This window comes from Canis lupus, chromosome X, assembly GCF_003254725.2.
Source record: "Canis lupus dingo isolate Sandy chromosome X, ASM325472v2, whole genome shotgun sequence".
Taxonomy (NCBI): domain Eukaryota; kingdom Metazoa; phylum Chordata; class Mammalia; order Carnivora; family Canidae; genus Canis; species Canis lupus.
In genome coordinates, this window is record NC_064281.1 from 70728911 (window position 1) to 70751615 (window position 22705).

A 22705-nucleotide genomic window follows, 5' to 3' on the forward strand; every position below is an offset into this window, starting at 1 on the left:
CAAGGTCCTGGGATTGAGCCCTACGTTGGGCTCCCAGCTAATGGGGAGCCTGCTTTTCCCTCTCTCATCTTGGCAAAACATAGGATATGTTTATTGACAGAATTTACACTAATAGGAAAGTTTGAAACCATATCAAGAACAGTCTGGAATGCCATTTTAAGGAGATTAGATTTTATTTAAAGGCAGTAGGGGAGCAATTGATGAATTTTTAGTAGCAGAGGATTATTATCAGAGGTGATTTTCAGAAGATTGATGTAGTATGCATGAATAAAGTGTTTGGAGAAAAAAGTTCAGTAGAAGGAACTGACTATTAGATTATTGCAATAAAGCAAGAAGAACCTAAACCAGAATAGATGCAACTGATATTTGGGAAAATAACTCAACAGTAGTTGATTTTTGTAGTGAGGAAAAGATCAACTGGCTGAATAGTGATGCCATTTTTTTCTTAATGATTTCATTTATTTATTTGAGAGAGAAACTGAAAGAGAGAGAGAACACATAGAGTGGGTGCTAAGGGAGAGGGATAGAGAGAGAGTCTCAAGCAGACCCTGCTGGAGCTTGGAGCCCGACATGGGGCTTGATCTCACAACCCTTAGATCATGACCTCAGCTGTAATGAATGGTCACATGCTTAACTAACTGACCCGCCCAGGCACCGCCCCCTTTTTAAAAATTTATTTATTTACTTGAGAGATAGAGGTGCCATTTTCTTTAAGTGAGAGAGTAATGCATTCAGAGGAAGGATCCTATTTGGGGAGAATTTTTTCTTTTTGAACTATTGGGACTTAAGATAAAAAGCTTCTGTACAGCAAAAGAAACAGTCAACAAAACTAAAAGTCAACCTGCAGAATGGGAGAAGATATTTGCAAATGACCTATCAGATAAAGGGCTAGTATCCAAGATCTATAAAGAACTTAAGAAACTCAACAGCAAAGAAACAAACAATCCAATCATTAAATGGACAAAAGACACGAATAGAAATCTCACAGAGGAAGACATAGACATGGCCAACAAGCACATGAGAAAATGCTCCTCATCACTGGCCATCGGGGAAATACAAATCAAAACCACAATGAGATACCACCTCACACCAGGTTGAATGGTGAAAATTAACAAGGCAGGAAGCCAAAAATGTTGGAGAGGATGTGGAGAAAGGGGAACCCTCTTGCACTGTTGGTGGGAATGTGAACTGGTGCAGCCACTCTGGAAAACTGTGAAGATTCCTCAAAGAGTTAAAAATAGATCTGCCCTGCAACCCAGCAATTGCACTACTGGGGATTTACCCCAAAGATACAAATGCAGTGAAACGTCGAGACACCTGCATTCAAATGTTTATAGCAGCAATGTCCACAACATCCAAACTATGGAAGGAGCCTCGGTGTCCATCGAAAGATGAATGGATAAAGAAGATGTGGTATGTATAAACAATGGGATATTATTCAGCCATTAGAAATGGCGAATACCCACCATTTGCTTTGAAATGGATGGAACTGGAAGGTATTATGCTGAGTGAAGTAAGTCAATCGGAGAAGGACAAACATTGGTTTCACTCATATGGGGAATATAAAAACTAGTCAAAGGGATTATAGGGGAAAGGAGAGAAAACGAGTGGATAAATAGAGAGGGTGACAAAACATGAGAGACTCTTAATTCTGGAAAACGAACAAGGGGTAGTGGAAGGGGAGGTGGGCAGGGGGATGGGGTGACTGGGTGATGGGCACTGAGCGGGGCACTTGATGGGATGAGCACTGGGTGTTATACTATATGGTAGCAAATTGAACTCCAATAAAAAAAATACCCCCCAATTTTTTTTGAACTTCTCTAATTTGAAGTGTAGACTGAATATATAGCTAGAATTGCCTAATAGGGAGATGAACATTTGGTGTTTGTAGGGGTACTAAAAGTTACTTATTTGTGCAGGTATCCTCACAAAGGAAATAAGTAAAATTATGACATTACATGAGATTACTAAGAGAAGGAAGTGTAAGAAAGTCAAAAGGCCAAGGAAAGAACTTTGGTAAACATCACATTTGAGTATAAAAATAAGAGTTGCTAGAGAAGGAAAAGTTAGAGAAGCTGGGTGGGGAAATCATGCTAAAGCTATATTTAGAAAATCTATGGAGGATAAAATTTCAGGAATAATATGTTAGTCGACAATCTAAAATAAAAAAAAAAAGTAACAGTTGAGTTGAGGATAAAAAAGTAAGCGGTTGAATAAAAAAAGCAAGTGGTTGGATTTGTTGGCCTTAGTAATATGTTTAATGCTTCAAGGACAATTTCAGGAGAGTGGAAAGGATATAAATCAGATTGTAAAGGGTAAAGTAGGCCCTGGTTGATAATGAAGTGGAGTCAAATCTATATAGATAGCACTTTTTTCAAAAGGTGGACATTGCTTATTTTCACTTTCATAATGTTAAACTGGGTCTAATATAAAATTCAGTATGACATGTAAGAAGTATTTTTATCATTTTGTAGCAGATTTTTAAAGTTGTAATTTCAGATTTTGAATCGATCAGCATGAGACCGATTGTCTTTAGCACCATTTTAGTTCTGGATAAAATTCAAGCTGGTTATTACTGATTACTCTGAAATGCAAATAGTGCTATTTTGTTTTACAGCTATCATTTAAAAAGCCATGTACTCGTTAAGATAAATATGTGCTCCATGAACAACAAAAGAACTGACAAAAGAAACGGACATTATTTGGTATTTTGTTCGTTCTCTGATTTGAAACTGAATATGCTAATCTTCGAATACAAATGAGCAGCAAAATGTAATTTACGAATGCACAATTAACTTCTGACTGGTTTCTGTTGATTTTTAGTACTATAACCCCATACCAGGTGAAACTTCTCATTTTTACATTTTATCTGACCAATATTACTATTTGTGCCTAAATGAGATTATTATGAAAAATTTTACTTTGGAGTAAATCATACTTTCATGGAGCTCCAATTATAATTTGTGTATTGAGTAGTCTGCCATCAGGGCCATGAGCTTCTATTTTTCTCTTTCCATGCAGCTGCTCTTGTATTTTCCCCATCATTGACTAAGTCTTTCCTCTAATTTTCAATTTTAAAACCCGATAGTTCCTTGTCTTAATTGTAAACAATGTTTTATATCACATATTGCTTTGTTGTCATTTCTCTCTTCTTTTGCTTCATCTTTATTATTGTGTCGTGTCATTTATGTGTGTGTGTGTGTGTGTATATATATGTATAGGTGTATATGCATGCACACATTGTATATATGTACATATACATACATTAACTCATGCATACATATATATATACACACACACATTCATATCACAAAAAATGGGAGAAAGGTTGGAAAGCAGAAAGTTTAACTGTTTAGTATAATAATGCAGATTTTGTTCCTTAGCTTCACATGAGAAAATCTCTACTCTATGATCATAAGCTGAAATCTTAAATCTGGCTAGCCATTTTATAGATACACCTGTGGAACCAGGGGAATTGGGTTAAAGCATATAGGGTTTAGCAAGACCAATCATTATGATTGGCAAATGAACTCAAAACACTATTTTAGTATTTTTAGGGTATCTGGGTATTTTGTTTTCACATCATTCATACTATAATACTCTGAATGACTAGCAGATTGAAAAATAGTAGAATACTTTGAAGTTGTGATTCTCTTATGATTTAGGGTAACATTTGTTTTATAGAATAATGAAATCTTGTTTGTTACAGGAACCTTAGGAGATTATATAATTTAATCTTTTTTCCAATGCAGCAATACTTTTTATGACACTTCTGAGAGATAAATGTCCAGTGACATGTCCAGTGACTCTCTGTGGCCTCTCATCCTATTAAAAATATATTCTTCATACTGAATTGTGATCTGTCTTCCTGTAAGCATTCATTTCTGCTCTGAGGGACAATATAGAATCAAAAACTTAACCTGTTCCCCATAATATTAAGATATTTGAAGCTCTTTTCATTATATTCACTTTTCTAAAGTACTTTTCCGTGGTATATACACATATTTTTATCAACCATTTCTTGATTATCAACCCCTCCAAAATGTTGGTTGCTCTCTTTCTCATTTCTTATAATTTATCAGTGACCCTCCTAGAATAGCATACATTACTTTACTAATACTCCAAATAGAGTCTGATCTTCACAGGATACAGTTGAACAATACCTTATACATTATAGGTGTAAAAGTCAAGTCTTTAGTGTATAGGTTCCCATTTTAGATTATTGGTGATACATTAAGATTTTTGGCCTTTTGGATCCCTGGGTGGCTTAGCGGTTTAGCGCCTGCCCTCAGCCCAGAGTGTGATCCTGGAGTCCTGGGATCGAGTCCCACATCAGGCTCCCTGCATGGAGCCTGCTTCTCCCTCTGCCTGTGTCTCTGCCTCTATCTCTCTCTCTTTGTCTCTCATGAATAAATAAATAAAAAATCTTAAAAAAAAGATTTTTGGCTTTTATAAGATTTGCTTACTGTGGATACATGTTGAACCTTTAGTCAATTGAAGTTCTCTCTTTTTTTTTTTAAATAACAACTACAGTCAAATTCAATCATTCCAAATCCTGGGCCCTGTGTAATTGATTCTTTTTTTTTAAGTACCTGCAAGATTTGTGTTTATTCCTGTTAAATTTAATTTCATTTGGTTTCAGTTTAGCACTGCTATGTGTTAAAAAACTTTGAATCCTGTTTCTGTTATCTATCATATTAGAATCCCTTTGGGTGTTGCCCATTTGCAGATTTAACAAGAAAACCTTCAAAAATCTTCTGAGTCATTAGTGTGTTGATAAAGACAGAAACAAGATGAATTACCTGGGACTAACTACCAGAAACTTCCTACTAAGTTGACACCAATTTGTAATTAATGGTCTTTGAATTTAATTTTCAACCAATTTAAAAATTATCTATTATACTGTTATTCTGTCCATGTGCTATTTCTTTCTCACAATGGTATGGAGAGAATTTGCCCAAAGTCATTATGAAATAAGACTTTCTCAGGGACATCTGGGTGGCTCAGTCAGTTAAGAATCTGCCTGTGGCTCAGGTCATGATCTTAGGATTCTGGGATCAAGCCTCATGTTGGGCTCTCTTTAGTCGAGAGTCTGCTTCTCCCTCTCCCTCTGCCCCTCACCCTCGCTTGTGATTTCTCTCTCTCTCTTTCAAATAAGTAAATATAATCTCTTAAAAAATTAATCTGTGTATCTACTTTCTACTTGATTTGCTCTGTCAAAGAAAGAGTTTCCAGTAATTTGACATCAATTATTTTACATAATACCTATTAATTGATTTTTTGCATGATATTTTATAAGCTCATGAAACACTTTTGTTTGGTATACAGCATGCCCAAACATGCAGCAGGGTTGGAGGTCCTTTTTTTTATTTTATTTTATTTTATTTTATTTTATTTTATTTTATTTTATTATTTTATTTTATTTTATTTTATTTTATTTTATTTTATTTTATTTTATTTTATTTTTTTAAAGATTTTATTTATTTATTCATGATAGTCACACAGAGAGAGAGAGAGGCAGAGACACAGGCAGAGGGAGAAGCAGGCTCCATGCAGGGAGCCTGATGTGGGATTCGATCTCGGGTCTCCAGGATCGTGCCCTGGGCCAAAGGCAGACGCCAAACCGCTGCGCCACCCAGGGATCCCTTTTTTATTTTAACACAATTGAGAAACACTGATAATTTAATCAAGATTATTTCTAAGAAACAGGGAAGGTATAAGAAATCTAAACAAACTGGCTTGCAAAGTATAGAATTTGAATCACCCTCTAGCTAATGTGGCCTACAGGGCCTTGACCCATTCTACGGAGACCTATGGAAAATGACAGACTTCACCTTGACTCCTCATTTCCATTTTGGTCTGCTTCCATGTTTTGAGTGTCATTTGATATTTACCTTCCAGGATAATTATCCTGGATTTTAGGACCCTTGAATACAGAATGAGAGAAGTTATGTCCTCTTGGCTGTCTACTGAAGGACCACTTTCTAAATTGTGTTTCTAGAATGAAAGACACTCACTTTTCTTAAGGTGACTGTTAACAGGAGGAATGACTTCATTCTGTCCGTTAGAGACCACTCTACCTACATTTTTTGTGGCTTTTCCCTATACAGATTCAATAGAATAATGATTTTATAAAACATGATGACCTTGGCATTTATATAGTAGATATTACTACTCTGAAATTCGAGGAAGTATGATCATAAACTCACACTTAATCTGGTAGAAGTATGGACAATGTATCAAAGGAAGGGGTAGGGATTAAAGACCAGTTAAGTAGCTATTATTTCCTTCCATGTGAGTTGTGATGAATACTTTAATTAGTTTGTAGTTAATGTAAATAGTCCAAAGGTAGAATGGGAAGTTAACAAAATATAAGAAAAAGGAGAAAAAGAATCAGATTATGAGTACATACTTTGAGCCAAGACAGTTGAAAGTTGGTACTTTTTTTTGGAAACAAAGAAGTGAGAAATGATATCTACTAAAGTAAGAGGGCAGGAGTAAAATAATGATGGGTTTATAATGGTATTAGCGTACTCTGAGAGATTTTAAGCATACAGTTAGAAATTCCTACCTTTGAGTGATATTTGGGAGCTGTTGCCAAAAAGATAATAGGTGAATTCCAAAAAGAGTCTGGAGCAGAAGAGAACGGCCTTGCAGATAAAATCTTGGGAGAATAGTGTCTACATTTAAAATAAGGGTTTACAAGAACTTGCCAAAAGAGTGTTACGAAAGTGAGAGGATAAACAAAACTGATGATATGTTTTGGTAACCAAGGGAAGAAAGTGATTTTAAAGAATAGTAGGGAGTAAAACCATATCAGCAATTTCTGTAAAGTTGAGAAATATAAACTAAGGTTTTGTCTTCAAGTTTGGTGATGGCATAGTTATTAGTGACCTTCCACAGAATAGATTCAGGAGGGTGTTAAAGGCAATTTAGAAGGATTTACAGGGGGATCCCTGGATGGCTCAGCCAGTTTAGTGCCTGTTTTTGGCCCAGGGCACGATCCTGGAGTCCCAGGATCGAGTCCCATGTCAGGCTCCTGGAATGGAGCCTGCTTCTCTCTCTCTCTCTCTCTCTCTCTCTCTCTCTCTCTCTGTCCATCATAAATAAATAAATAAATAAATAAATAAATAAATAAATCTTTAAAAAAATAGAAGGATTTACATAACATAAGCAGGAAGTGGAAGCAATATACTACTACATACAATGTAAATAGTTATGGACATAAGAAAATGCTTTACTCTTGCTGCCTCCTGTTTAGTTGTTTTGTGGATGAAAGGGAAAAGGGAGCTAGATAAATTTATTTACTGAAAGATTACTGGAAGTTTGCTATACTGTTTTAATTGATTTTAACCTCAGACTGTTCAATAATGAGTGCGTTGTTTACCACAGGAATGAAATTAATTGAGTTCTTTGCTCTGCATAACTTTAATACTGGACAGATGTTAGTTTTCCAATAAAAGCAACAAAGGTTGTTCTCTAAATTACTTGAGATTTACAGTGCTACAGAGCATTTTAATTACATTTGTATGTTCACACTTTGAAAAATAATTTCAGATTGTTTTATTATGCTAATCGAAGCACATTTATGCTACATCATGAAACATGGAAAGCATTCTCTGTGTAGTGTGTTGTAAAATGATTGTAACTTTTGCATTTTTGTGTTTCTTGCTTTGAAACTGCTGCCATCAAATACATTCTCTAGTAATCCAATCCTGAGTTTCATGGCTATATGAGTATGTGCTGGAGAAAGTACTGGTGGAAAGGTAAGAAATGAAAAAGGTAAATAACAGCCAGAGGACTTGGCAAGATTGCCTTTTCTTCACTGTGCGAAGGCAGCTGAAAATAAGAAAGAAGAGATGTAGGGTAATTTAAAAATAGGTAGATATAAAAAGAGAAAAGCTAGACAAAAAATGTAGGTATATAAGCAAGTTCAAGAGATGCATGAAGACATTACCTTGACTGTTGAGGAAAGAAAGTCTAGAGAAAAATTGACATAAAAAGTCATGTGTTGGGCAGCCCAGGTGGCTCAGCGGTTGAGTGCCACCTTCAGCCCAGGGCCTGATCCTGGAGACCCGGGATCAAGTCCTATGTCGGGCTCCCTGCATGGAGCCTGCTTCTCAATCTCTCTCTCTCTCTCTTTCTCTCATGAATAAATAAAGAAAAATTTAAAAAGTCATGTGTGAACTCAGTGTAATCAATTACTGGGATTGACTGGAGGCCTTGTAGCAAGAGTTTTTGAAAGAATGAAAGGAAGGTATGGCCCCGTAGCTTTTATCAACCAGAGAGAAGGCTCTAAAGAAAGAAGACACAAAAAGAGATCAATCTCTGAAAATCTGCTTTACTTTTGTCTGAATTTCTGCCTGCCTGCCTGCCTTCTTCCCTTCCTTCCTTCTACACTAAGTAATGGCTAGACACTGTAAAATTACTGTATACCCCCAGATTTACCTCAGGAAATGGTTAGTGAATTATAAATGACAACTAAAACTACATATTTCTGTTACTATATTAATAGAATCATTGATTTATCACAGATTACCGACTCCAAATGACAAAAAATATAAAATCAAACCTTCAACTAAATGAAGGGAAAAACAAAACAAAACAAAACAAAACAAAACAAGAAAAACCAATTCAAAAAAGAAAATCCTTCCCTTTGCCTAGCCAAAAAGAAAACAAAAAATGAGTGGAATTCACCGTTAGAAAATGTAACCTTTAAAGATAGTATGCTGTATATGTTACCTGCCTCGTAGGACAGGGCCCTCGAGAGACACTTAACTGGACAGGTAAGACGGTTGCAGAGGTGGAGGTTGTCAACATGTGGGTAGTAAAGCCTATGTACTTAAACTCCAGGCATTTTTCCTTGGTTTGATTGCTTAAGTGTTGTGTGCATGGATGTTTTGGCTCAGGAGAAAAATTCCAGTGCTATTAGAAAATGTTTCACATAGTATCAAAGTGGCTTTATCAGACTTATATAACAAAGTAGAAGAAACAGAGTTTAACCCATTAGTTTCTAGTCATTGCTTAGCTACTGATGATGTGCTCTTTTTCCAACCAAATTCCATATACATTCATAGTATTTGCAGCTCATTCCTTGTTTCTATATAATGAACTGGTCTCCAGAGTACCTGTATCTTGAGAGATAGAGGTCTTTATAGTGACATAGGTCATTACCAGGGTAAATGGAAAAAAAATGTGATTCTAGGATGCTGAAAAGGTTTTAGAGGTTTTAAGGATTTTCTGCGTGTCTTTTGTTTCAGTAGAGTGGTGGGAATTCCAAAACAAGCTACCATTAGAGTTTTAACTTCATATTGTATAACTTTTAGAAACTTTTCAAAATATACATGTAAGTAGCTTCAGAAGGATGACATGAGGATGAGCATCACTAGGGATACTGTCACATGTTCCTTGTTAGCAAGAGAGGGATACTCAAAGGTAATCTGAATGAACTGGAATCTATAGTATGAATGACTGGCAGTGCTTACCCCCACTCCATTATGTGAAGTCAGAAGGCCACATTCTTAATCCTGGTCCTACAAAGCCCTCCTCCCCAACCCCCAATTGTCTGTGCGGTAATGCTCTCTTTTTAATGTTGTTTTTTTTTTAAGATTTTATTTATTTATTCATGATAGACACAAAGAGAGAGAGGGAGGGAGTCAGAAACACAGGCAGAGAGAGAAGCAGGCTCCATGCAGGGAGCCTGACATGGGACTCAATCCAAGGACTCCAGGATCACGCCCTGGGCGCTTAAACCACTGAGCCACCCAGGCTGCCCTCTCTTTTTAATGTTAAGTGGACTTGGATCACATACATACAAATACGAAATCATATAATTTTGGGGCTTTTCTTTCTTTTAAGCAATTTATGTGAAGTCCTTTTTTTCAAAATCCCCAAAAAGATACATAGGTACTGAGAAAGCACTTTTTATGTTCTCTGGGAAGGAAGGTTAAGGAGTACAGACTAGAATCCCACCCTGCTCACAGCATTACAAGTGTAGGGTGTAGAATGGCTTATTTCACTTAGCAAAATGTCTTGAACATTCATCCATATTGTTGCATATTGCAAAATTTTCTTCATTTTTAAGGCTCAGTATCAGTAGTATTCCACTGCATGTATATACCACTTTGTCCTTATTCATTCATCTGTTGGTGGACATTTAGGTAGTTTCCATAACTTGACTCCTGCAAATATTGCTTCAGTATACATGGGAGGGCAGATATCTCTTTGAGACCCTGATTTCAATTATATTGGTTTTTTTTTTCAGTTTTTAGTTAAATTCCAATTAGTTAACATACAGTATAATATTAGTTTCAAATATACAATATAGTGATTCAACACTTTCATAAAACACCAAGTGCTCATCACAAGTGCACTTTTTATCCCCATCACCTATGTAACCCATCCTCCCACCCACCTCTTCTCTGGTAACAATCAGTTTGTTCTCTATAATTAAGACTCTGGTTCGTGGTTTGCCCCTCTCTCTTTTTCCCCCCCCTTTGTTCCTTTCTTTTGTTTCTTAAATTCCACATATGTGTGAAATCATACGGTATTTGTCTTTCTCTGAATTATTTTACTTGGCATAATACTCTCTATCTCCATCCATATCATAGTAAATGGCAAGATTCCATTCTTTTTATGCCTGAGTAATATTCCATTGTATATATAACCACTTCTTTTTTTCCCAATGGTATATATACCACTTTTTTATCCATTCCTCAGTTGATGGACACTTGGGCTGTTTCCATAATTTAACTATTGTAGATAATGTTACTATAAACATTGGGATGTAAGTATCTCCATGAATTAGTAATTTGTATTCTTAGGTAAATTCCTAGTAGTGCAATTACTGGATCATAAGGTAATTCTATTTTTACCTTCTTGAGTAACCTCCATACTGTATTCCAGAGTGGATGCAGCAGCTTGCATTCCCACCAAAAGTATGAAAGGGTTCCCCTTTCTTGACATCCTAACACCTGTTGTTTCTTGTGTTGTCAATTTTAGCCATTCTAACAACTGTGAGATGATATCTTATTGTGGTTTTGATTTGTATCTCCCTGATGCTCAGTGGTATTGAGTATATTTTCATATGATTGTTAACTATCTGGATGTCTTCTTTGGAAAAATGTCTGTTCATGTCTTCTGCCCATTTTTAAATTGGGTTATTTGTTTTTTCAGTGTTTTTATAAATTATAAATTATTTATATGTTTTAGACACTTACCTTTTATCAGAAATGTCATTGGCAAAGATGTTCTCTCATTTTCTAGGTTTCCTTTGCTGTGCCAAAGCTTTTTATTTTGATGTTGTCCTAATAGTTTATTTTTGCTTTTGTTTCCTGTGCCTTGAGGATTTTTTTTCTAGAAAGAAGTTGATATAGCTGATGTCAAAGAGGTTACTGCTTATGTTCCCCTCTAGGATTTTTATGGAATCAGGGCTTGCATTTAAGTCTTTAATCCATTTTCACTTTATCCTTGTGTATGATGTATAAAAGTTGTCCAAGTCATTCTTTTGCATGTTGATGTCCAGTTTTCCCAACACTCATTTGTTGAAAAGACTGTCTTTTTCCTATTGGATATTCTTTCCTGCTTTGTTGAGGATTAGTTGAACATATAGTTTGGGTTCAATTCTGGGTTTACTGTTCTCTACCTATGTGTGTATTTTTGTGCTAGTACCATTCTGTTTTGATTACTACAGTTTTTGTAATATAATTTGAAGTCTCGAATTGTGATGCCTCCAGCTTCACTTTTCTTCTTCAAGGTTGCTTTGGCCATTCCAGGTCATTAGTGTTTCCATATAAATTTTAGGATTGTTTATTCTAGTTCTGTTGAAAAATGCTGTAGGTGTTTAGAAAAATATTGCATTAAATATGTAGACTGCTTTGAGTACTATAGGTATTCAACAAAGTTTGTTATTCAAATGCATGAGCTTGGAATATCTTTCCATTTCTTTTTGTCATCTTCAGTTTCTTTCATCGGGGTTGTATAAGTTTCAGAGTACAGATCTTTTACTTCCTTGCTTAGATTTATTCCTAGATATCTTATGGGTTTTGATGTAAATGGGATTGATTACTTTCTTTTTCTGCTGTTTCATTATTGGGGTTTAGAAATGCAACAGATTTCTGTACACTGATTTTGTATATACTCCTTTACTGAATTTGCATATCATTTCTAGCAGTTTTTGGTGTAGTCTTTCACTTTTTCTATGTACAGTATCATGTCATCTGCAAATAGTGAAAATTTGACTTCTTTGCTGATTTGGGTATGTTTTATTTTTTGTTGTTGTCGTCTGATTGCTGAGGCTAGGACTTCCAGGACTATGTTAAATAACAGTGGTGAGAGTAAACATCCCTGTGTTTTTCCTGGCCATAGCGTTTGAAAAGCTTGCAGTTTTTCCCCATTGTGGATAATGTTCATTGTGGGTTTTCCATAAATGGTTTTTATGATGTTGAGGAATGTTTGTCTAAACCTACTTTGTTGAAGGTTTTTATTATGAATGGATGTTGTACTTTGTCATCTGTTTTTTCTGCCTCTATTGAAATGAACACACTTGATTTTATCCTTTCTTTTATGAATCGGTATGTCACATTGATTGATTTGTGAATACCGAACCACCCTTGCAAACCAAGAAAAATTCTATTTGATTGTAGTGAATGATTTTTTAACTGACTTGTTTGATTCACTTTGCTAGTATGTTATTGAGAATTTTTGTATCCAAGTTCATCATGGATATTGATGTACAGTTCTCTTATTTTTAGGGGATTCTTTATCTTGTTTTGGTATCAGGTAAATTCTGTCCTCATACAATGAGTTTGGAAGTTTTCCTTCCTTTTCTGTTTTTTACAATAGTTTAAGAAGAATAGGTATGAAGTCTTCTTTAAATGTTTGGTAGAATATTCCTATTAACCTTCTGGCTCTGGACTTTTGTTTGTGAGGTATTTTATTACTGATTCAATTTCTTTGCTGGATATCACTCTGTTTAAGTTTTCTATTTGTTTCTCAGTTTTTGTGGTCTATATGTTTCTAAGAATTTATCCATTTATTCCAGGTTGTCTAATTTGTTGGCATACAGTTTTTCATTATATTCTCTTATAGTTGTATTTATGTGGTATTGGTTGTTATTTCTCCTCTTTCCGTTGTGATTTTATTTATTTGGGTCCTTTCTCTTTTATTTTTGATAAGTCTGGCTAGATGTTTATCAATTTTAAGAGGTTTTTCAAGAACCAGCTCCTGGTTTCATTGATGTACTGGTTTTTTTGTTTGTTCATTTGCTTGTTTTTAGATTCTATCCTGTATTTGTGCTCTAATCTTCATTATTTCTTTCCTTCCACTGTCTTTAGGCTTCATTTGTTCTTTTTCTAGCTACTTTAAGTGTAAGGTTAGGTTGTTTATTCAAGATTTTACTTGCTTCTTAAGGTAGACCTGTATCGCTAGGGACTTTCTTCCTAGAACGACTTTTGCTTCATCTCAAGGATTTTGGACCATTTATTGTGGTGTCATTTTCATTTGTGTCCATGAAATTTTTTACAAATATCTTCTTTAATTTCCTGGTTATCCCACTCATTGTTTAGTAGCATGTTTAACCCCCATGTATTTGTGGTCTTTCCAAATGTTTTCACATGGCTGACTTCTATTTCCATTGTGTTGTGGTCATGGTCAAAAAAGGTCATGGTATGATTTCAGTCATTTTGTATTTGATGAGGCCTGAATTTTGACCAAATATGTGATGTATTATTGAGAATGTCCCATGTGTATTGGAAAAGCATGTGCATTCTGCTGTTTTAGGATGGGCTGTTCTGAATATTCTCTGTGAGGTCCATCTGGTCTAGTGTGTCATTCAAAGCCATTGTTTCCTTGTTGATTTCTGCTTAGATGATCTGTTCAGTGATGTAAATGGGGTGTCAAAGTCCCCTACTCTTATTGTATCATTATCAATGAGTTCCTCTATGTTTGTTATTGTTTTATATATTTGAGTACTACCAAGTTGGGGACATAAATATTTACAATTGTTAGATATTCTTGTTGGATAGACCCCTTTATTTTCATAAATGTCCTTTTTTTTAATTTGTTATAATCTTTGTTTCAGGGTCTAGTTTTTTGCAGTGTAAGTAATGCTACCCTAGCAGGGTTTTTGTTTGTTTGTTTTGACAACCATTTGTGTCATAAATGTTTCTCCATTCTTTAGAGCACTTTCAGTCTGCAGGTGTCTTTAGGTTGAAATGAGTTTCTTACAGGCAGCATATACATGGGTCTTGTTTTTTTATCCATTCTAACACCCTATTTCTTTTGTTTGGAGCATTTCGTCCATTTACATTCAGAGTAAATATTGATAGATATGTGTTTATTGCCATTTTATTATTTGTTTGGTCATTGTTTCTGGACATTTCTCTAACCCTTTCTAATCTTTGTCATTCTTGGTATCTCCTTTGTACTCAAAAAATCCAATTAAATATTTATTGTAGGCCTCGTTTAGTGGTCAAAAGCTACCTTAATTTTTGTTTGTCTGGGAAATTTTCTCTCTCCAAGTAATCTGAATCTTAGCCTTGCTGGATAGATTATTGTTGGCTACAGATTTTTCCCATTCAACATTTTGAATATATCATGCCACTCCTTTCTGGCTTACTAGGTTTTTGTTGAGAAATATCCAGCTAGCCTTATGGGTCTCCCCTTTTTTAATTTCACTGGCTTCAAATTTTTTTTTACTGTTTATCATTATATTTTGTAAATTTCACTACAATATGTTTTGGTATTGGCTTGGTTTTATTGATTTTGATGATACTTCTCTGTGCCTCCTGGATCTGAATGTCTTTTTTTCCTTCCCCAGATTAGGCATGTTTTTATCTAAAATTTTTCAAATAAATTTTCTGCCCCCTTTTCTCTCTTCTTTCTGGGACTCCTATAATATGAATGTTTTTACATTTGATGGAGTCACTGAGGTCCCTAAATCTGTCCTCATGTTGCATAATTCTTCTCTCTTTTGTCCAGCTTCATTTATTTTCCATTATTTTGTCTTCTAAATTGCTAACTCATTCCTCTGCTTCAAAGGAATTCTGTTCATTATATTAAGCCTGTTTCCAATCTCATATATTGTATTCCTCATCTCTGATAGATTTTTAAGAATTTCATCTCTGTTATACAGATGTGGTACTGACGTTTTCTCTTCTTTTCTCAAGCTCAATGAGTATCCTTATGATCACTATTTTAAATTCTCCATTAGGCATGTTACTTTTATCTGTTCCCTTAGATCTCTTGTCATGCTTTATATTGTTCTTTCCTTTGGGATTAATTCCTCTGTCTTGGCACTTTGTCTAAATCTCTGCCTTGTTCTCTGTATTAGAAAAGCTAGTTATGTCTCCTCCTTATTTTTATGAAGAGACCATGTAGTGCCCAGGGCCTGGTGCTTCAGGGAGTATCTCTGTTGTGTGCTGCATGTGCTCTGCTGCTGTGTCTTGGCTGTTCTAGCCTTTAGGCCAGTTGTTTGCAGAGGCTCTTCTTGCTGATTGTTAGTAGTTTGGTCCCTGGCCTCAATATGGTGAATTTTAACTAGGCGTACCCTGGTCTGCTTCTTTTTTTTTTTTTTTTTTATGATAGTCACACACAGAGAAAGAGAGAGGCAGAGACATAGGCAGAGGGAGAAGCAGGCTCCATGCACCAGGAGCCCGACGTGGGATTCGATCCCAGGTCTCCAGATCGCGCCCTGGACCAAAGGCAGGCACTAAATCACTGTGCCATCCAGGGATCCCCCTGGTCTGCTTCCGAAACGAGACCTGACACCACTTCCATGAGAATTGAGGCCCTGCAGAACTCTGTTGTCAAGAGATGTAGTGTAGGAAGGTATTTGGGCTCGTCTTCTTGGGGAGTGGCCCACCACTGTTGGACTCAGGCAAGCTTGACTGAGAAGGGCAGTTCCACCAGAGCTACAGGGTATGTGGCTTGGTGTTAGAGTGTTAGGCAGCTAGTGTGGACACTGCTTCCTGCAGGTGCCTCTGTGTTTCTGTTGAAGGGTTGGGGAGTGAAATGGCACCAATTAGTTCCTTTGTTTCTAGAGAGGTATCTCCATGAAAGCTGACTCTCAGGGATGCATTCTGAGAAGAGCTAAAAATCTTCCCACTCTCTGCCCCAGGCATTCTGCAGATTGCTATTTCCAACTGTCTTCCCCTGGGTTTTTTGCCTACCTTCTCTCTAGGAGCAGAGCACTGCCCTCCAGGCTCTATCCCAACCATGCTGGCTGACCTGTAAATCCATGCTTTAAGCCCTGCCTGTTGCAAGAACTCAGGAAGTTCTGCCTCTTTCATTTTCCAACCAATAGTTTTGGTGAAAATTTCATCTTCTGTGTTCCCATTTGTGTTCCTCTCTCTCACATACCCTTCTTCATGATCACAGCTCCCTCCTCTCCATAGCAGCCAAGATCCATTTCCCCCCTAAACCAAGTCTCTGTACTTTCTACCTTTTTCCATGTAGCCTCTTCTCTTCCTTTAGTTGTGGAGTTGTTCTTTCAGTCTTCAGGTCAATTTCTGGGGAATTTAGGATGATTTGATAATTATCTAGTTGTTCCATATGATGAAATGATTCTAAGTCCTCCTACTTCACCTCCATGTTCTCTCTCCCCAGTCGTGATTTCAGTAATTGTAGATAAATACCCCAAAGTGGGACAGCTAAACTACCAGTCACAGAAAGATAGATAGTGCATGATTCTACTTATTTGAGACATCTAAAATATTCAAATTTGTATAGTTAAATATGGAATGGTGGTTGCTTGGCTGGGGAGAAATGAAGAGTTATTAATAAATGGGCATAAAGTTTTAGTTAAGCAAGATGAATAAATTCTAGAGATCTGTACAACATTGTATATATAGTCAAAAATAAGGTATTATATACTTAAACATTTTATGTAGAGAATAGAATTTATGTTAAGTGTTCTTACCACAATAAAATAAAAATTTAAATAAAAGATGTATGTTTTCCTTAGAGTGTACTTCTTCCTATTTGTAATAGCATAGTACTTCCTTACTAAGTGTAGAGAATAGCCCTTTAGAAACCTATTTATTCATTACTATTCTTGTTTATATGATCTGAAGTGTAACACAAACAGAACACTTTTTATACTTGTGGCTTCTCAACTTTCCCTTTTCATAATGTCAATTTTTAATTAAATCGTAGGTGTTTAAGGAAGAGGAAGGAAAAACTACTGGATAGTAGTATGAGCTGTGTTCCCCTCCAAATCAGTGCTAAAAAAGTGAATACAAGATTACTCTAAACATCATAAAAGGATGGAATGAAAATATAAAATACAAACATGGCCACACATAAAAATTATGTTTCCCAGATTCCACCTTGGTACAATGAAAGATAATAATAATTATTTTTATTTTTAAGTGAAAGTCCTTTCCATCCCCATGTCTACCACCCAACAATACATGTTTGTATTATATGCATACGTACATGTATATAATATATACCAATATTATAACCTAAAAAGTGTGCAAGAACAAAGTTGTTCCATAAAATTTAAGTGCTAGAAGTGGTGCTCTTAGGCTCCATTGGTTCTAAAATACTGGTTCATGGACTAGCATCAATCTGTAGCATTTTCACCAGTCTGTATTTAAATGATAATTTGAACACACACAGGCACATTCAGAAAATTAAGCTACATGTATTTGGTATAAAGAAATGCTCCTTTATTCTGAGATTATTTCCTTTCCATTGTTTTTCATAGTAAAATATCCTACTTTTATGAGAGTGATGAAGAAAAATCATAGTTTTCCTTTTAAAATAAAGGCCCAGGGCAGCCCTCGTGTCACAGAGGTTTGGCGCCACCTGCAGCTTGGGGTGTGATCCTCGAGACCTGGGATCGAGTCCCGCATCAGGCTCCCTGCATGGAGCCTGCTTCTCCCTCTGCCTGTGTCTCTGCCTCTCTCTCTCTGTGTCTATGAATAAATAAATAAAATCTTTAAAAAAATAAAATAAAATAATGGCCCATCTTGGCAGTTTAGAAAGTTACCCCTTATTTTATATTATTATTATTATTATTTTATTATTATTATTATTTTGACATCCTTTTGGAATTCTAACACCTGGGAACAATTGATCTAATTTAATCTCCTTATTTCACAGTTGAGAAAAGTAAGGCCTAGAGAAGTAAAGAGAGTTATCAAAGATTCACTAACAGAACATCATGAAATTTAAAGTAGACACCAGGCATCCATAATTGTAGACCAGCGCTCTGAATAAAGTTATCAATTCCCTAAATTATAACATATCTATAACACATTTATACATTTCAGTTAATCTTTACTTTGGCACCTTTCTTTTTTGTTTGTTTAACATTCTTACTTTCCATATTTTGGTATGCTAATGCTACATTTGGTTACCTTCATTATGGAGTTGTTTATCAAGCCCTTTTAAATTATTGACTTGTTTCTTATTTTTTTAAAGTGAATTAAAGGTACTTTTGCATTGTCAAAAATTTGAGGCCTTTCATTGTACTTGTATTAAGGTTAAATTGTCTCCCCACTGGTATTTAAGAAGGACATTGATTGCATTCTACTTGGCTGCCTCCTTGTGCTCGAGATTTCATTTTCTGGTGCAGTTTATAGAGATAAGTTTAATGGAATGGGTATGCTATGATGCATTTACTTAAACGTTACGTTCATTTATTTTATTTTAACGTCCTCACAAGTTATTATCTGACCCAAGAAAATGCCTAGTCAGTGTGTTTTCTCTGCTGGAATTAGGATATCAAGCCAGGTGGAAAATTTAAATCCCATGTATAATGAGTTCTAACTCATGGTATAAATAAGTTTTTATGGTCATAATAATTTATATTCGTGTAATACTTTATTATAATAAACACATATCTGGGTTTTTTTCTGGCTTTCAGTGTATGTTTTACATACGTTGTCAGACTTTGTTTGTGAGGACATAGGTGCTTTTGTTCCCATTTCATGGATGGCATAGATGAAGTTCAGATATCTAATATTCCCCAAACTACACAGTTTGTGGCAGAGTCAGGTCTAGCACCAGAGGTCATATGACTGTTAGCTTTTGCATTTGTTTTGTATATCAACTTCGTGCTAGTGCTTCTCTCTGCATATTATTCTTAAATTTGTCTTTCCCCTTCTCTCCCTGACAGGGATAACATTTTTTTTTTAAGATTTCATTTATTTATTCATGAGAGACACAGAGAGAGAGGCAGAGACAGGTAGAGAGAGAAGCAGGCTCCCCATATGGAACCCAATGTGGGACTTGATCCCAGGACCCCGGGATCATGCCATGAGCCAAAGGCAGACACTCAACCACTGAACCACCCAGGTGCCCTGGAATTCCATTCTTAATCAGACTTCTCATTCTCATCTTTACATCCTAGAACTATTTTCAAATTGTCAAATTTGTTTTAGTGGTTCTGCCTTCTGGAATAACTTAATTTCAAATACCATGATGAGAGAGGAGGGAAGAGAATATAAATAGTATTGTTATAGAGTTTAAGCTGAATTAAGTATAAAATTATAAACTCAATTAAACGTGATTAAATGAGCCATTTTTGGGATGCCTAGGTGGCCTCTGCCTCTTTTTCTCCTCTCTGTCTATCATGAATAAATAAATAAGATATTAAAAAGAATAAATGAGCCATTTTATAGCTTAACACTATACAGGAATATATTAATTATGTTAGCAAGAGAAGGAGTCCATATTCAGATTTTAAAAGTCCATTCTTACTTTAGATCCATCAAAATCATTTCCCAAACTCAAACTACCTTCTTCAAGAGTGGATTACTTAATATTGATAGTTCTGTGATAATTGGTTAAAATATTTGGATGAGGGTGATTAGGTTCCAGCCTCACACCATATGCTAAAACAAATTAATCAATATAGATTAGAAAAGCAAAAGTTAATAAAATAAATCAATAAAAGAAAGAGAATGGGGGATCCCTGGGTGGCTCAGTGATTTAGCACCTGTCTTCGGCCCAGGGCGTGATCCTGGAGACCCAGCATTGAGTCCCACGTCCGGCTCCCTGCATAGAGCCTGCTTCTCCCTCTGCCTGTGTCTCTGCCTCTCTCTCTCTGTGTCTCTCATGAATAAATAAATAAAATCTTTAAAACAATGAAAAATAAATAAAAGAAAGAGAACAAAACTGTAGATGACTCTTGTCTAATCTTAGGGTAGGGCTTGCTACACATGAAAGCTTAGGGAAAAACTACAGGTAAAGTTTACTAGTTATATATCAATTAGTAAAATCTGTAATTTACAAAAAAAAGTATAAAAACAATTAAAAGGCAAATGTTATACTGTGGGAAATAGTTAAAACATATGTAACATCTTAACATACTTTTCAGAAATTATGGGTATCAGAATTAATTTCTATTTTACTAGTCAAGTATAAGTTAAGTGCAGTATAGTCCCTTGAGGTGTGTTTTGGAAATTGCCACTGACTAGTCTCATTGGTAAAATGGGAAATGATTAAAAGCAAATAGATTGCTGATAAATAGAAAGTAGTTCAAACCCTAAGATCACCCACACCAGCCTACCATTTTGCAAATTAATGTGTTGATATATTATGTTCTGCATATTAATGAAATAGAAGGAAAGCTAATACAATCTATTGTTAAAGGAAAAAAATCACGAGTCATCCATGAGACAGTGATAAGTGTGACTGTATATTTGTAAGCAGAAGAGCTATGGTGCCTGGGTGGCTCAGTTGTTTAAGTATCTGCCTTTGGCTCAGGTCGTGATCCCAGGACCCTGGGATCAAGCCCTGTGTCAGTCTCCCTGCTTAGCAGAGAGTCTGCTTCTCCCTCTCCTGCTGCTTGTGCTCTCTTTCATTCACTCTCTCTCCCAAATAAATAAATAAAATCTTATAAAAATATATAAGCAGAAGAGTTTAAATCAGTATCTAGATAGTCAATTATAGAAAGTAAAAATAACAAATGAATAAATGAATGCATAAATAAAGCACAATTATTTGATATGATGCCATTGTTTTTCGAATTAAAATAAAGCAATCCTGGCAAGATTTGATTACATGTAATTAAAAACTATGGAATACAAATATGAAAGAATATAACACATCTTAAACCATTAGTCAAATGAAACACATGGTAATAGTTGCATAGCATAGCAAAGCTTGGTAGCTTATAATCATACACAGAAAAATATGCACACACATGGGTGTGGGGGTGTAGTTTAGTTATATTGCAATGCATGAAGAAAAAAACAATAAAAAGGGGATTTTCAGCATTGTATTTTATCTTATTTCATTCAGTTCTATGTTACTGCCTTCTTATCGGTTTCAAAGCTAAGCGGGATATAACAGAAGACTGTGACATTAGGATATCATCAGATACTAACAGAAATTTGTTGAAAGAAAATATGATTCTAGTGGTGTGAAATTCACAAGACTAACAATGAGAGATTTGTCATCAAATGTTAATAAAGAAGTAGTAGAGATACCAAGAAAGAAATAGCTTGAAATGCTTCAATTTGAGCTGATACTGAAAGTTTGTTACAGTAAGAGGAAAAATATTCACTATTCCTTTACCAACAACTTTCAAGATTAAAACACAGAAAGTGAGTTGTATAATTATTTAAAGGAGATTTATATGTTGAGAATATGTTTTAAAATCTGATGTACATGTGATTTCATTCAGAAAACGCAAATGAAAAATATTTTTAATAAAATACTTAACTCAGGGATCCCTGGGTGGCGCAGCGGTTTGGCGCCTGCCTTTGGCCCAGGGCGCGATCCTGGAGACCCGGGATCGAATCCCACGTCGGGCTCCCGGTGCATGGAGCCTGCTTCTCCCTCTGCCTGTGTCTCTGCGCCTCTCTCTCTCTCTCTCTCTGTGACTATCATAAATAAACAAAAATTAAAAAAAAAAATACTTAACTCATTCCATTGATTATAATGAATAACTCCATTATTTTCATTATTTAATTATGAAGTAGATTGATGGATTATATCAGTATTAGAGAAATTTGGGGGATATTCATTGCAGATGATGGCTATAAAGTATACTCTAATTTATGTTAATGTCTATATGTGTATAAACATGTAACTCAGAACACATTGCATGAGGAATATAATTTGTTCTCACTACACACTTATGAATTAGGTAGCAAGCATTTTTCTTCTGGCATGTGAGAAGGCATACAGGGAGCATGTGGGCATGGTTAATAAAACAGGCAGCAACAACACAAGAAATAACGTGTTTACCTTCCATTTAATTTTCCTTCTCCAATTACACATTATTTTATCTTTATGTATTTTTCTCAAACTTCCTAATACCCACCTAATGTACAGGCTTCAATTTGTATATATTCTTCATTTTAAGACTATGCTTAATTAGAGTAATCTAGGTACATAAAAAGGAGAAACATTTGTTTTTTTTTAAGGCTTTTTAAAAAGATTTTATTTATTTATTCATGAGAATACACCGAGAGGAGAGAAAGAGAGAGAGAGGCAGAGACACAGGCAGAGGGAGAAGCAGGCTCCATGCAGGGAGCCTGACATAGGACTCGATCCTGGGTCTCCAGGATCATGCCCTGGGCTGAAGGGAGCGCTAAACCACTGAGCCACCTAGGCTGCCCAAAAAGGAGAAACATTTGGATGGTTATTCATGTGATATAAGGTTATAGCATAAGTTATTCTTATAAACTTTTTATGGGTATCTAATAATTGATTCAATATATAAAAATAGCCTATTTTTTAAAAA

At 35.5% G+C, this 22705-nt stretch overlaps 1 protein-coding gene across 7 annotated transcripts in view; it reads left to right on the forward strand.

The window, feature by feature from the left end:
- The window catches only part of DIAPH2 (diaphanous related formin 2), a 1060012-nt gene that overhangs the window by 609382 nt on the left and 427925 nt on the right, over nucleotides 1-22705 (forward strand). The window lies entirely within an intron of this gene.